General features: G+C 38.0%; 2 long non-coding RNA genes across 22 annotated transcripts; one reads left to right on the forward strand and one right to left on the reverse strand.

The window, feature by feature from the left end:
• The first annotated feature begins 55 nt into the window (after nucleotides 1-55).
• Nucleotides 56-7,552, forward strand: LOC105666680. 21 transcript variants are annotated; one of them, XR_007227323.1, is made up of 14 exons: nucleotides 56-193; nucleotides 523-935; nucleotides 2,037-3,013; nucleotides 3,106-3,249; nucleotides 3,342-3,409; nucleotides 3,578-3,721; nucleotides 3,814-3,992; nucleotides 4,097-4,613; nucleotides 5,119-5,299; nucleotides 5,796-5,915; nucleotides 6,006-6,184; nucleotides 6,259-6,585; nucleotides 6,657-6,873; nucleotides 7,450-7,552. It is a non-coding gene; the product is annotated as an uncharacterized LOC105666680 (long non-coding RNA). The 21 variants fall into 21 exon arrangements; XR_007227317.1 differs by having other exon boundaries at nucleotides 4,097-4,224; nucleotides 4,291-4,613; nucleotides 6,006-6,585; XR_007227320.1 differs by having other exon boundaries at nucleotides 4,097-4,224; nucleotides 4,469-4,613; nucleotides 6,006-6,585.
• A 2,722-nt stretch (nucleotides 7,553-10,274) lies between these two features.
• On the reverse strand, nucleotides 10,275-11,844 carry LOC125386856. The gene is made up of 3 exons (XR_007227310.1): nucleotides 11,728-11,844; nucleotides 11,529-11,666; nucleotides 10,275-11,422 (listed from the first exon to the last, which is right to left on the reverse strand). It is a non-coding gene; the product is annotated as an uncharacterized LOC125386856 (long non-coding RNA).
• Between the last annotated feature and the right edge of the window lie 4,094 nt (nucleotides 11,845-15,938).

Here is a 15,938-nt window from a genome sequence, read left to right on the forward strand (position 1 = left end):
TTACTTGAAACCGTCGATCGGAATTACGTTTCAACTTTTTGTAATACCATCGATCGATACAAACAAACGAACGTGCTCTTTGGGACGATCGTTGTAACGATTCACACAGTCGAATAGTAAGCGTAAAGTTAAACGGTAGTATCGAGCGAGCAACGATTACGATCTCTATATTTGTGCTTAAAGTGATTTTAAGGTAATTAACTATTACAATTTGATCGCTCGTTTCTTTATTAAACAAACAAACACGTTTAATATTCACGCGAAACTGAACTCTTAACACTTCAACTTTTAATTGTGAATATCGACCGGCAACTTCAATTTATTCTCATCATACTTCGACTTGCAAGTTTTTAACTGTCAGATTTGAAACGCTACAGTGACGTGCAAGGAATAACATTAAAATCATTCAAAACAATATTCATCTGAGAAGTAATATAATTTTAATTACAATATTTATATTAATTATAATCGTAGAATTTTTTAAAACGTTCATTCGGATGCAAACCGGGTTTGTGTCCACAGGTGTCACAGTACTCACTGACGAGTATTATTTTTTGTTTGTAAACAATTACCGATAACGGGCGAAAAATACATTTGCATCGTACATTGGTGGTGCTTGAGAGGCACACTTGGAGCGTTACGTTTTAATCTCACCACGAAGAAAGAAAGAAAATTCGCATGTGGTGGCGGAGCCGGATATGGTCGTCCTCGATAGGCGTCTGACTGGAGGCGGGAAGAGGTGGCTGCGGGCCATCGGAAATCGCTGGAATCGCGACCCTTATCGCCTTATTAGAGAGGGGCAACTTGCATGGCGTCCTAAGCCGGACGCGGCGTGGCGCTGCGGCAAGTTTATCGGCCGCTTGTATCAGCGTACTCACGCTCCCTTTCATGGTCTTTAAACCGGCGCACTTAGCATGGCCCGTCATTATTTAACGGTGAGTAATAAAGTTGTACCACCAATTAGTCGACAGCGTGGAAGCACGCGCATCAACGACGCGGAGCCGGTAGCTGTACTTGCGTATCGTGGCCGACCTATCGCTGCGATATCTCGTTTCGATCGTCCGGCATAAAATCGGTAATCCGAGAATAATCGTTATTATGCCGATGCACGGCATAATCGATCATGCTTCGAGAAAATGGTTGATCGCTGCTTGCCAATTTACTTGACGTTCGATTGCTATGCCGGAAACAACTGTTTTCCATCGATCGACACAGCCATCGGGCATTGCTTCGAGAAAGATGTCTGGGGAGGTGCTAGGTGGTTACATGGGATCATTGTATGTTTGCTAAAACGCAGATCGGGTATCTTGTAGATGATAGGAATTGTGTATAGAAGAGTTCTTTTCTTCTACGCAGGAAAAGTATATATAATCGTGATTGATGTTGGTACAGTTGGATGTTGAGATTGAGTCGATTGCAAGGTAGCATGATCAGAGTTGACATGTGAATTTTGTCACACATTGCTATTAGGTTGTCCGGAAAGTTTCTTTCGTTTTATGAGGAAATAATAGACGCGCCATGTTTTTTGTTTTATATTGGTTTATTGAATTATACACGAACGTAATAATAGAAATATGACGAAATAGATCATACGTAATTTAATAAAACAATATAAAACAGGAATTGTTGTTCATCTATTATCATCTTATGAAACGAAAGAAATTTTTCGGATAACCTAATATTATTAAAAATAATAGAGAATAAAATGCAGTAAAGAAACATATGTGTAGAATATTGGAAGAACAGCTGATAGGATTAGGAAAGAAAAATTGCTGATAGAAAAAAAACTAAGCGTCGATCAAAATAAATAATGAAACTCTTTCATCGTTACTTTATAACAAAATAATTAATTTATTAATATAAATAAAGTACGCAAAATCAAAGTATTCTTTCCTTACTTAGAGTATTTTAGAGTGAATCAATATGTTTCTTTCTACCCAAATAAGAATTCTTTTTCTTCATTTTATTCATTGATAAATAATTATCGGATGTTTATCAAAACGCAGAACGAATATCAGACCGAGTTTCTGTTGCAGTTGATGTTGGTGTTCGATTTGAAGAAGTGGATCGGAAGTCTGCTAAAGTGAAGACAAGCAATCTGTGCGTATCCTCTGTGAGGATGATTTTTATTCAGACATTTTTATTCGGCCAGCGTAGGAATAAAATGGAACGGAAAGACAAACAGCAGCGGTCGCGTGTGAGTGAGCCACGGGAATGTAATTAATGAGCAGTTTGGCGGTCGGCCGGACAGCTGTCCCGTTTTTTTTTTCTAACCCAGCGATGGACGGAGTCGCGGTACCGAGAACAGCAGAACGAGAAACGTGAAAACCTTGCGTGGAAGCGGTCTAGAAGACGCGTCTTCGGACGCGGCGGAAGGAACAAGATGGATTGCCTGACACTACCGGACAAGATCAATTGAATTTCTATTTGGACGTAACCGAGACCCGTTTGCCTCTAACCCCACCTTCTTTATCCACCACCAAGTCCCCCTTACCGCGACAGCCAAACTCTAATTCTTCTTCTACCGGTTGTCCACGTCACGATAATTGTAGAAAGTGATCTACTGCAACTTGATTCCTTCGTCCCCTAACTGATTCGTCGGTTATTTAATAATAGTCATTTTGTTAATTTACAAATGCTGTTGAAATAGTTTCATTGATGTTTGGTATTTGATCTGGATTATAAATTTTAAATTGCAAACATGTACTTTCTTTATTAGATAAATTCTATATTAGATCTTCTTCTATATTACATATTAGATTAATTCCTTTATGTTTTTATTACGTTTATTATTACTCAATTCTTGTTAGTTTTGAAATATGATCTAATATAATCATTTTAAGTCTTTTTACCTATGGTGTGTTTGCAGGTGAAAGTTTATTTTCTATCCAACTGCGTTTTTCTATTATATAATTTCTGAGAAAAATATGGCAAATGCTGAGCAACTGTGATTTCTAGTTTTTTTAATAACTGCAGCATGAAGATTTGAAAATTGCAACAGGGTGAAGAACAGGTAATTACATTTATTATTAGTTTTGTTAATTCTTTTTAGTTTTGAAGCTAATATAATCATCTTCAGCATTTTTAACAATGGTGTGCTTGCAGGTGGAATTGTATTTTTTATCCAACTGCGTTTTTCTATTATCCAATTTGTGAGAAGAATATAGCAGATGGTAAGTAACTGTGATTTATAATTTTTTTAATAACTGCAGGATGAACATTTGAAAATTGCAACAGGGTGAAGAACAGGTAATTACGTTTATTATTAGTTTTGTTAATTCTTTTTAGTTTTGAAGCTAATATAATCATCTTCAGCATTTTTAACAATGGTGTGCTTGCAGGTGGAATTGTATTTTCTATCCAACTGCGTTTTTCTATTATCCAGTTTGTGAGAAGAATATAGCAGATGGTAAGTAACTGTGATTTATAATTTTTTTAATAACTGCAGCATGAAGATTTGAAAATTGCAACAGGGTGAAGAACAGCTAATTACGTTTATTAATAGTTTTGTTAATTCTTTTTAGTTTTGAAGTTAATATAGTCATCTTTATCATTTTTACCAATGTTGTGCTTGCAGGTAAAATTGTATTTTCTATCCAACTGCGTTTTTCTATTATCCAATTTGTGAGAAGAATATAGCAGATGGTGAGTAACTGTGATTTATAGTTTTTTTAATAACTGCAGCATGAAGATTTGAAAATTGCAACAGGGTGAAGAACAGGTAATTACAATTATTAATAGTTTTGTTAATTCTTTTTAGTTTTGAAGTTAATATAATCATCTTTATCATTTTTACCAATGTTGTGCTTGCAGGTGGAATTGTATTTTCTACCCAACTGCATTTTTCTATTGATACACAATTACTGAGAAAAATATGGCAGATCAGTGAATAACCGTGATTTCTGTTTTTTTTTTTTTTTTTAATAACTGGAGCATGAAGATTTGAAAATTGCAACAGGGTTAAGAAAGGGCAGCAAGTATAATAAATATAAGTAAGCAGCGTAGAATCTTGATAAAACTTGGTATAATGCGTTATATTACCAGTAAAAAATCATGACACGACAAGAAATCAATCTTTGCGGAACATTATTTGCAGATATCAAAGTAACCAGACCTGCAATTCGTTTCAATCTCTAAGAACCCGGAGAACGTAGGTGATTGTGCTAATAACTCGTTCGACAATTTCGCTCGAATAAACAGTTTCTGCAAGATATAAATAAAAAGGTACGAGTATTATATTCCTCAACTATGGTGAGATAGCCGAGTGATAATAAATGGGTTTGAAAGTAGCTGCCTAATTACTTCCTCGGACACCGCACGAACTCGCGATGCAACCGTTGATATTGCTACGTACTTTTTCCTTTTTCCTGAGCCCCGCGCTGGCTACCGGTTTTACAGCGACCGTTGAATTTAACTGTCTATTAATTAATGCGGGCCGATTAATTTCCGTCACGGCATAAAAACGCAGTTCCATGGAAAATTATGATGGCGCAAGGTCTCGCCTCCGCGCCATTTCCCTACGATTCGTATGTCATCGAACCATCGTTCTACAGATCCATGTGAAAAATACCGACATGTTGCGGGTATTTCGTTTCGGGAAACTAGAAAAGAGGGTAAGTTGATTTGCATACTGTGCAGTCCTCTTTCTATTTTTTCCTTTCTTCCTTCACCGCTTTCTTTTTCTTCTTTCCTTTCTTCGCTTCTCTTTCTTCCCTTTATCCTTTCCGTTTGCTTGTATTTCTTCCCTCTTCTCCTTTTTTTCTTATCTTTCTCCTACTCTTGTTCCTTTTCTTTCGCATGCTCTTTCCCCTTCTTTTTCCTCTTTTATTTCTCTTGTGTGTCTCGCTTCTCTTTTTTCCTTCTTCCCCTGCTTACATCATTTTCTTCCTTCTCTTTTCTTCTATTTCCCACTTCTTTCTATCTCCTTCGTTTCTCATCTTCCTTTTCTTCTTTTCCTCCCCGTCTTGATATTTTTGTTCTACCACCTTCCCGCCCACCCACATATATTCCTCCAAGTACGTGGAGAAATCTTTCATATTCGTAAAAGTATATGAAGTGTAAGTAAGATAGAGAGGCAGGTTTGTCTGCTGATTCATTGATACCAGTATATGTTTTCAGAGTAAAATAAAATTGTTTACAAGCTGAAAAATAAACCTCCAAGGACGTGTTTGCTTGATGTCTACAATTCACCCTGTACGTAAATATCCATCAAATATTTCACCACATCCTGTACAAGTACAGAGCTAGAGGGAATTAAGCTAAAGCACGTAACAACTGCGTTAAATCAAATTCAACGTTGGTAAGTTTCATTCAAGTAAACAAGAGTTGGCGATACTGTCAGAGAATCATCTAGAATAGCTTCTTCGAGTACATCAACCGCGACTGGCCATTAAAATACCGGCCTTGATAACTGGTAGCATGGTCACCCAGTTTTACGTCATTCGGCGATTTTTCGCGGTGCTTCGTTTCTTTCCACAGTCTGGTATCACTCGCCGCGAGCGGATTTTCGCGGTCAATAACCGATTGTGGTATCGTTTGAACCGCGATACGCGTTCGCCAGACTTGGTTTATTCCTTGAAACGACGATTGTGAAAGTTGTTGCGATAAGCAGCGAGAGTGGTTGGAAACGAAGTACAAAATACTCTGCACGATATTACGCGAAAGCTGTGATAATTTAAACAGCTCTCACTGTCTGCGAATACATAGCTCATAATGAAATGAACATATTGAATAACGTTAATATAATATTAAATAGTCGCTAACTGATATTAAATAACAAAATATTACATTTCCAGGGATTAATACTGAAATGAGGATGAGTATGAAATAAAAACTTGGCAGAAACTTAATAGAAAGGAATAATCAAAATTTAGTATGAAGTCCTGTATTATTTTTTGCTGTGTCTATGAAATAAGGTAAATACGACGCCGCCATAACGTTATGCTCTAATGTAACACATGCTACCATAATAAACTTCATTACACTGATGTCTTTCAAATGACCAGGGTACAGCGTGAACATGGAGCAGCAAAGGAACATAAGCGCGCAACGCGAGCATGACGTCGACATAAACGCCAGAGAGGGCAAACAAAATTTTCAAAAGTTATATTCTCATGATCTCCTACTGATCTGAAATAAGAAATTACTTTGATTTATGTACCCCCTAAAGTTCTTCGTTCCAATAGTATAATACTCTTTTCTTTTGCTTCTGAAACAATTGTAATTTCCTAGTATATTCGTGTCCTTTTGCCAAAGTAGGAAAGCTCGTTTGAAGCGAAAACCGCGGAAAGTCGCCGGCATGCACCAGGCAACACGCGGTTCAATGTATCATTAGGTAGTCATTGCGATCACCGTGGGTCCCGTTGGTACACGCACGATCCGACGGACACGTAGGTAAGCCATCCTGGCTTCATTCACGTCAGATGCGAGGCGACCACGTCATTTATCTGCCAACCATTCCGGCTAACGATGCATTGCCGGTTTGTTGGTCGAGCGTCCTGGTATCCTCGTGTTCCCTGCACGAGCTGCGTCTGGAATTTCCATCTTTTTTTATGATGCCTCTCAAACAATTCTTTTGCACTTAAGGTAATATCAATTTAATTTGCATTTGCGCAATTTCCTACCACTATTCATACAATTATTATGTTTCCCTATAGGAGAGTACGTGGAGGTTAATTATGAGCAATTTCTATGAAGACCAGGATTCCTTGTATTTATGCTAATCAACACGGATCATGATACTTGAAACCAAATTTGTTGGATCTTTGAGTACATATACATGTATATTAACATTAGATCTTGCAATATTAAAAGTGCACTTTTGCAACCAGGAATTATTTATTTACAAATGCTGTTACATGTTATATATTTTTTGTAAGCAGTTTTTTAAACAAATACAAGTGATATTTTGTCGCATGCATAATTCGCTTTCAAGGAGCAAAAGATTCAATGAAAGTAGAAAATCTGTAATCATCTGTAAGCTATTGATGTAGTTTAATTTCTCTAAGAAGTACGTTTCTCTGAAAACGTCTGGATATTTTTATCTAAAGTAGTTTCCAGGATATGACGACTTTATAGAGTTACACTGAACTTTCATGATCTTTCTCACTCCTTTAAACCGAATCATGAATAATGTCTACTAGAATAATGTCTTGCATCTGTTAATGGTATCGTCATTCTGTAAAAAGTTAATCAAAATCGGTGTTTTTTAGTTATCGGTGTTAACTGGGTAATTTTAAAACTTGCCTTGCGTCGGCCCTGACTTTTAACATATTGTCATGTTCTCTCTCTTAAAGCTTTCTATCTTATTCACCTTGTGGTTTTGTACTTTACCACCTGAATTTATTTCCATATAATATCCTGCCATGCCAATTCATCTGCGTTTAATATTTCCTACAACAAATCAGGTGCAAGTATACGAATTAAAAACAACAAACGCTTATTTCATAGTTGCAGGCAAATTTTACTGCTCGTTCACACCAATGCGCAGCGTCCACGTTGCCTTTCAGTATCTTTCAGAAAGATACGAAGAAGAGACTCTTAGCGTCTTATCTCTGTCGTACGTGTTGAAGGAAAAACAGTGAAATAGTTTTTGTTGAGACCCATGGCACAGTTCGCTAATTGCGCTAGAGGATATTTAAGGTGCGTGTAAAATTTGGGAGTGGCACGTGGTGGCGCGCGCGGCCGTGCGAGAGGGTGGAAGCGCGGTCGTCTCTGCCGGCGACAGAGGAGCCCGGTCGCTTCCGGAACACGCGAAACTCTCATTAACTTCGTCCGGGCGCGATATTGTATTGCGCTTTAAAGTCGTTCCACGCTCCTTGGAGCGGAGACGCCGGCTGCGAGCGGCGGCAGCAACGACTTAAAAAAAGTTCCAACCACGGAGACCGGAGTTTAATGGGTGCCACCACAAACGACAACGTCGATACTCTTCAAGGAAGGACGATGAGCGAATTTCAAACGCTTCTGCATCGCAAAACTATCCACTGCAGTCGTACGATATTTCATAAGATTCGTTGTTAACTGATAAAATTCCCTGCTATGCGTATGATTGTCCTGTGTATCAAATACGATTCACGAAGATCTCACGACGAATATTTTATTGGTAAATATTCTTATTTCTTACATTTTGTACCTTTTTGCTTCTGTACACTAAGCGGTAATGGGAAATTTTCAAACGCTTCTATGCTGGCAACAGCATGCACTGAAAGCATACGATATTTCATGTAATATTTAGTGATATTGTGTTTTATGTCCGTTTCTATGCATTGCATTCAATCTATTGGGTTGGCAACTAAGTGATTGCAAATTTTGTCATTAGGTGGCATTGACAAATCCGCAATCACTTAGTTGCTAACCTAATATATCGTGCACACGAATAATCGTCGTTTGGTATTTTATTTATTATGTAGCATTGGAAAATGATGAATAAATTTCAAGCTGTAACGAGGATGGTGAGTGGAATTTTGTTTTTGAATTGCAGAAATATTCGCTGGAATTTGTCAATATCTAATTGTATCCATTATAAAGTGACATTCTACACATGTAGTTACTTCTGAACATGAATAATCATAACACGTACGATTATTTACAAGGTTTTCAGCCTTTCTTCTACACCGATTATAAGTGTTCACCTTACAACCGAATAATTTGCAAGAATTTCGCAATCAACTGCTACTTTTGCGTGCACACTTTGGTATGGCGTGCAGGCGGATCAATATAAAATATTGAAATTATTACACGGTCTTCTTTATTACGAGTAACACCTTTGCCGACATCAATTACGTTCATACATATTATGCGCATTAATTTTATTTCCGCCCAGCCGATTCCGCTACTGGTAATTCTGCGCAAACGAGATTAATGTACATTAATTAAAGATGGGTGAGGGGAGGGGAATAGCGCGATAAAAGGACGTACCGTACAAGAACCGAACTAAAAAGCAAGCCTTTGTGATATTGAGCCTGGCGTGCCAGTTTGATGATGTCTGGAAACCTCGATAGGGATCCTATCTATATAGTTGCATACACATTACGCCTGGTAAACGATTTTACGTTAAAAGTGAACACATTATTCTAATAAAGCAGACCTGTGAGTATCTTGTTAACGTAGCTGCGGTGATAAATGCACGATAGCATGCGCTTTGATTTATGCCTTGTTTGCGTAATTGTTCTGAAGTTGTAGCATTAAAAGAATAAAATTAATTCCGCTATTGTATTCAAATTAATTTCACTCTTCGTTCTTTCGATTTATACGGAAAATATTCTTTCACCAAAGAAAACTTTTAAATTTTAGATCGCAAAATGTGATATATATACAATGTGACACACAGTAGCTCACGAGACAATTTTTATCAACATATTGCGTTCGTTATAGGAAGCTTTTTCGAACTTCGATTATATTGATAAATTTGAAGCTAATTTGAGAATGTACATTGTAGGAATTAAAATATTAACCTCCTGAACGCTATGACCATTCGATTTAGGTTAAAGGTGGCGTGACAAAAAAGACGTATGGATATTATCCACCTGACATTCTGACGATTTCGTTGAAACGAAGGAAATTAATTATCAAACTGGCAAACCAAAGCGGAAAGCAAAGTGTGTAGCGGACTACAATGCCTCGATGGTCGCAGTTGATAAAATCGATATGATTTTGTGTCCACTTCGCTGCGTTCTACACATAGACACTACACATAGATAGTGTTTTTCAAATTGCTCTTCGTTTTCTATTTCGAAACTACATTTTGAGGTTAAAGATTCTAAAGAAATTCAAGGGTACAGATCGACATGTTAAAAGGAGTATCTGATAATCTATTATATATATATTTCATCTATTTTATATCTATATATATTATATATTATAGTCTATTATAAAATCTTTCAAAAAGATTCTAACTATATTATTGTTCATTAATCTATCAATCTGTAAAAATTCTAATTTCGGTTTACTCGTATAATGTACGTTTACACGACTAGAACCAACAATATAAAACTATTATAATCCATGTCATTGTATCACGCCAAATTAAGTTACTGAAAATTCTCAACGAGAATTGATTGTAAATATTCTAATAAATAAAAAAAAAAACTTCGCTGCGTACATAAAGGATATAACCTAACAAACGCGAGGATGGTACCACGCTGGGGGTAGCCACCTACATGTTAGTATAACTACTAAAAAATTCGACCTAATGTCCAAATTGGACAAATTGTGAATATAAAGAAATAAATAATAAAAAAAAGCACAAAATGGTATAAAAAATATTTTTTCCTTGCTATATATAATGCATATATTCTCTACATAAGTGCTAATAATAAAACAGGAACATTTGAAAATTTTCATCCGCTTCTTGTAAAAGATATTTTGCAAAAATACCACCACGCAGAGTGGAGGCTAAAGGAGGAAGAGTTCATTCGGACGACCTTCCATTTCGGTTAATGGAGAAGCATTCCCCTGCATGCTGCGTGACTAAAGAAAATAATAAACATTCTTCACGAAACATAATCGCAGAACCGACTCGCGTTACCAATGCAAAAAATGTATCATTGGCTTATTATCGAACCCTGCTTTCAGATTTACCATACAATACAAAATTGTTAAATTTTCAATTTAAAAGATATAATTTCAAACTTTGTTATTGTCCATGTCATTATTGCTTAATGAAATAAATGGTTATTACGGCTTTTCAGGTCACTACGTGATTTATTTTAGTCACAATCGATATATTTTTGCAATGAAAATTCAGTCCGCTCAACTTGCGTTCTTTCGCAAAAAATACGCAGCCCACGGTGCCTCTTTGTAAAGAGTGGACCGTGCATAGCGCTCGCCTAACGTCGGACAACGCAGCGCTCAAAGGGCTACGATATCTAATTACAAAATATTTGGATTGCAACGCTCAAAATCTTTCCTAAGCTATCTTAGCCGTCCAACTAGTACTTCACGAGGAATCACGAATTTTGCCTGAAACTCTCATTCCACCAGCCCTTGAAACCCTTCAAACCAAAGTACACGAGTAACCCAGTATCAATCTCTACATTAACCCAGCAAATCCACAGTCCTCGAGGACCTGAATAATACGAGCCACCCCTAGCCACTTCCTTCACCCTTACCACTAAAATTCGCGATCCCCTCGAAAACCATCTTCGCCAAGTTTCTTCTCTCGGCTTTAATTTCCAATATCGAACAGTTGGATCTTTGAGAGTGGGAAAGATCAGCGGCACCGTGGTGGCGTCGCTGGACCATCATCGTATCAATGCGCCTTGGATTGACAGTGCCGCCGGTGATAAATGATATTTCCAGCGGTCCCTCTTCCCCGTGGTAGTTCCGCGTTCGCCGTCGATCCACCCCTGCTGAGAGAGAGCTGGATCGGGAAGAGGGTGCCTCAGACCGCTCGCAGTCTCAACAGACAGCGCCGAGAGAGAGACTATGAGAGAAGATATCCGCGGTGAGAAGTAAACACGTTATACAAACGAATGCGGGATCGATAGCGTTACTCGGAATCCCGTGAAGACGTACTCGTCTCCTCTTACTTCATTTCTCCTCTCGTCTTGTTTCCTCTCTCTGTTCGTCGTTCGGGACGTGCTTTTTCCAGTGCGACTGTCTTCTCTTTCGACGAATAGACTCTCTTTAGATATCGCAGGATACTAGTCCGCGGGGCACTTGATGTTCTGTGATCAATAACGTTATATTGCGATGTAATTCTCCGATTTATCGAGGAAAATGATTTACTTGCAGCACGTAGACATTTCCGACGGCAGTGTAAGTGGAGATCGTTGTCGGCGGTGGGAGAGTTGCAGGCAATGAGGTTAATCCTTGCTGTAGTCGGCGGGGTGAATTGCGTTGTTACAAACTGCAAATGAAACATCCGAACTTTACAGGTTTATTAATATTTTCGAAAGGATATCTTGGTCATTTGCTTTATTCATTCTTCATTTTATGTATTTGGTAAGTGTGTGTATATATGCATGTGTGGAATAAGGGAATGTCGTTTACAGTTTTCAAAGATTTACTGGAAAGGTCTTGATGGAAAAAAACTACGTTTCCTGGATGAAATAATAAACTTTGACACTTTAGGATACATAAAAAAATACAGAATGTATAAAAAGATTGTTCTTTCCGACAAGACTTATTAGGTAGGTAATTGTAGGGATTCGTTGAAAGAACAAATAAATTTTCATACGAAATTACGAATTTTATGTACGAAATTTCGAAAAAATAAACACGGAAAAATACCGTAAAATCATTTAGGTATCCGGCTAAATTATACCGAGCGAGAAGATTGACGTCGACTTGGGTTATACGTTTATTGAGCAGTAGCCATTCATCGTAAATTCCCCATGACAAAGTCTCTTTCATAAAAGTTCCATGTTCACAAATTAGTACGGTCGTATTAGGAGTATTTAAATTTTAAAATCCTCAGAGGAAGCAATACTGTTATACGCACTTCAAGAAAATGAGATTTCGACATAATTCAAATCCCTGGAAACAGGAAATAATAAAAGTACTTAAGAGTCGAGGAAGTAGTCGTCGACTGATAGGTATAGTAGGTAGCAATATTTACTCATTTCATTATAACCTTTCGAATAGTCTCTTGGGATTTCTCGTACAACAGAAAGGTATGCCGCGCCATAATCGGACCTCATACCTGCGTTCGATGTTATTAAATTCTGGGAAGCTTGTTAAACGCGTCGGTTCTGCAGCCTGGGAAGCCAACAATGAAGTGGAATCGTGTCTTAACGTGACGAATTGATGCTACCTTTTTCCGCACTCTTTCCAAGAAAAATTATTTTAAAACATAGGCCTTGCTGAGTTTTTCAAATCATTAGACAGATACTTTCTAATACGATAGAACTTCGTTTATGTTTGTTTCTTCATTTCAGTTACAACAAACTACAAGAAAACTGTTGAGAAAAATATTAGGTTGGTATGACCACTAGTTCCTACGTGCAAAGTTGGTATGACTCCTAACGATGCTCTTTTGTTTTTGGCGTCCGCTACGTGTTAATTATCTGAGTGTATTTTTTATATAATGTTTATTTTTTTATTTTTATTTTTTATATAATGTTTATTGACCAGTAGATGAGTATTACATGCGTATGTTGTTTACAATAAACAATGAATTTCGGTTGTAGGGCGATTTAGGCAAAAGTACCGATACGTGACGGTACGACATAACCATACAATGATTACCTCAGTGTATCCGGTGTGTTCATATGGCTGTGCATGGTGGTGAAATACAGAATATAAAAACTGAATCTGTGTAAATCTATTAAACATCGAAATCCAAACCCTATTTAATAACAAAAACGAATGAATTTCCACATTTTAACATTGAAGATAATTATCCTCTAAATCGTTTACGACAAGAAGTCTAAGCTCGAGCAGATTAATGCACAGTAGTACTAGATTTATACGAAGTTTGTAGTTCGATCTTCTCAGGCTTGGGCAAATTAGAAATTTGGGAAGAATTTTGAGCATCGTTTTCTCTAACAATCACATCTGTAAAAATGTATCCATTTACATAGGTTGTTGAAATCAAAGTAGACGTATAACTGCACAATGAACGTGACAAAGGGTATCGTATTTTGCTCCAGTTTCCTGTTTCTTTGACCGAGAGATCGGCCGCCCTTTGAACGATTGCTCAGCAGTTTTTCCGTCCCGCCCCGTAACGCCCGCTTTCCTCTAGTTCGCTGCCATCAAACCCTTGGCATGCTACATGCAGACCACCATTTTGAACTTTCTAATATGTGTGCAACCACCTTCCATATTCTAATAGCACTGTCATTTGATTTTAAACAATTTTTACCGCGTATTTTCAACCCTCGTTCATGCGGTATCTGTGTCAAGCCTTTAAGCTTTTTTAAATAAGAGAATCTCGGTGGAACGTACTGTGCGTGACAAACAGCGAAGTTTCAGGCGAACAGGACTATAAAGTTAGTTGTGCAGCAACGCAAACAAAATATAAATCAATCGAACAATAATAGAGACCGTCTGGCTTGATCCCAATATTCCCAATTTTCCCAAATGGTCACAAACGCCGCCCTTGCTAGCGGTGAAAATTCCGTCCCTTTCGAGGAAGGTACACGAGGCGGACAAGGGCACACATATGTTACCCTCGGAGATGCCGCGCCATTTCACGCAATACGTAGCCCCAATTTAATTTGTCGTGCGAGTGAGAATCCTTATTCAAAGTAACTGGTTCGCCCCATGTCCCATTGCACAGATGTACGCACACACCGCGATTCAATGCTTCTGCTCCGTTAATTTCCTAGCAATGCAAACGAATATTCTATCGAAGCTTTAATTTTCATTTCGACGTGATGTGTATCGTATCTTCGATTATCTTGCGAGCAAAAGATCATCAGCGATCGTGCTTGAGCGAAACACCCTGCCGATAATTTTTAATTCTAATGGAAATTAATTTAGAAATTGCTTAATTGTAATGTTAGGTTGGCAACTAAGTGATCGCGGGTTTTATCATTAGGTTGGTAATGGCAAAATCCGCAATCACTTATTTGCCAACACAATATTTCTTTCGGTGTGTTTATTGGAAAAATCCGACTTTGAAACTTATTGCTACTTAATGGAAGAGGAAAAGGATGAATTAGGTGATTTTTGAGATATTTAGGACGAAATATTTCCTCAAAACTGATTCCAAGGAATGAATTTTTACTTGTGATTCGAATTAACCTATCGATGGGAATTCAAAAATTGTAATTGAATAAATAGTACTTAAATGAGTAAATAAAATTATAGAACGTTTTAGTGTACAATATTCTACGCCAAAGACTGCATTGAAAGGATAAATATTGTGTTGGCTGCCAACCTAATAGAAACGACTAATCCATCGTTACGTCATTTCCCATTACTGCGATATATATCGTAAACGTATTATCGCAAGCGTAGATTTAGTGAGAATTCGAATCACGTGAACCTGTTTGCAAGCGAAAGATCATCGGCGATCATTCTCGAACGAAAAAAGCCCCGAATTCTCTTTAATTTTACAAAAATCCTCTTTAATGATTGGTATGCACGTTATGAATCTCGGTGGTGTAAAATAAAAAATTCGGAATTATTGGGTTTCGGGAATGGTTGGTACGTCACATGCTTCGATTGGGAGGTTAGGTACGTAAGCTTTTTCACATATAATTAATACCTTGAACCGTTGGGTCCTGCGTAATTATCGTCACAAGGTTTTTGACGAGGCACGGCGCATGATCGGAAATCTTAATTGCACAGTAGATTCGCGGATAAACCTGGATGTCTTCCTATTGACAGTGAAGCAAGGAGAATCTCGTGGAAGGAAGGAGAAGAGAAGGAAGAAAGGAAAGAAGGGAAAAAAGCGCACAGGTTCTTATTTACAGCAGGACCTCGCCAGACATAGCATTAAGCAAACTACCTGAACGACACCTGGGATGACGTATTGCAGCCAAAGTGCGCTGTCTTTATATTTTATGAGTCCGCTTCATAAATAGCAGCGTCCCTTAACAACCGAGCAGCTCGAAGACACGCGCCTCCCCACGCGTTATCCCCACCCCTGTTGTCGTCGAAGAGGAAGAAGAAGCCAGAACTGCAGGCCACGGTGTGTTCATTTTTACGTCGCTAGTGTCGCCCGCGCGTTTTCAACGATGCAACACCATGAACAGAATTATTGCCAGCTGTTGCCGTTGTTTTTGCGCCAGCCAGGTATACCAAGGGACGCAACGTTCACTCGAAACGAACGTTACGTTCCAAAAATTTCTCACGACAATGAGTAATAAAACTTTCACTCGTCACCCTTAATTTCGTTTTTTCCGGAAATCTGTTCCGGACTTGACCTGCTCCAAGGTTGTACAATTACTTTAAACGTTCTCTGGAAACATTTTACAAGGCGTAACATGTCATTTGGAAGTTTTGACATTTTTATTGCTCTTGGGGTTAGGGACTTTAAGGTTGGTCGG

Source organism: Bombus terrestris, chromosome 18 (genome assembly GCF_910591885.1).
Source record: "Bombus terrestris chromosome 18, iyBomTerr1.2, whole genome shotgun sequence".
In the NCBI taxonomy this organism is placed as follows: domain Eukaryota; kingdom Metazoa; phylum Arthropoda; class Insecta; order Hymenoptera; family Apidae; genus Bombus; species Bombus terrestris.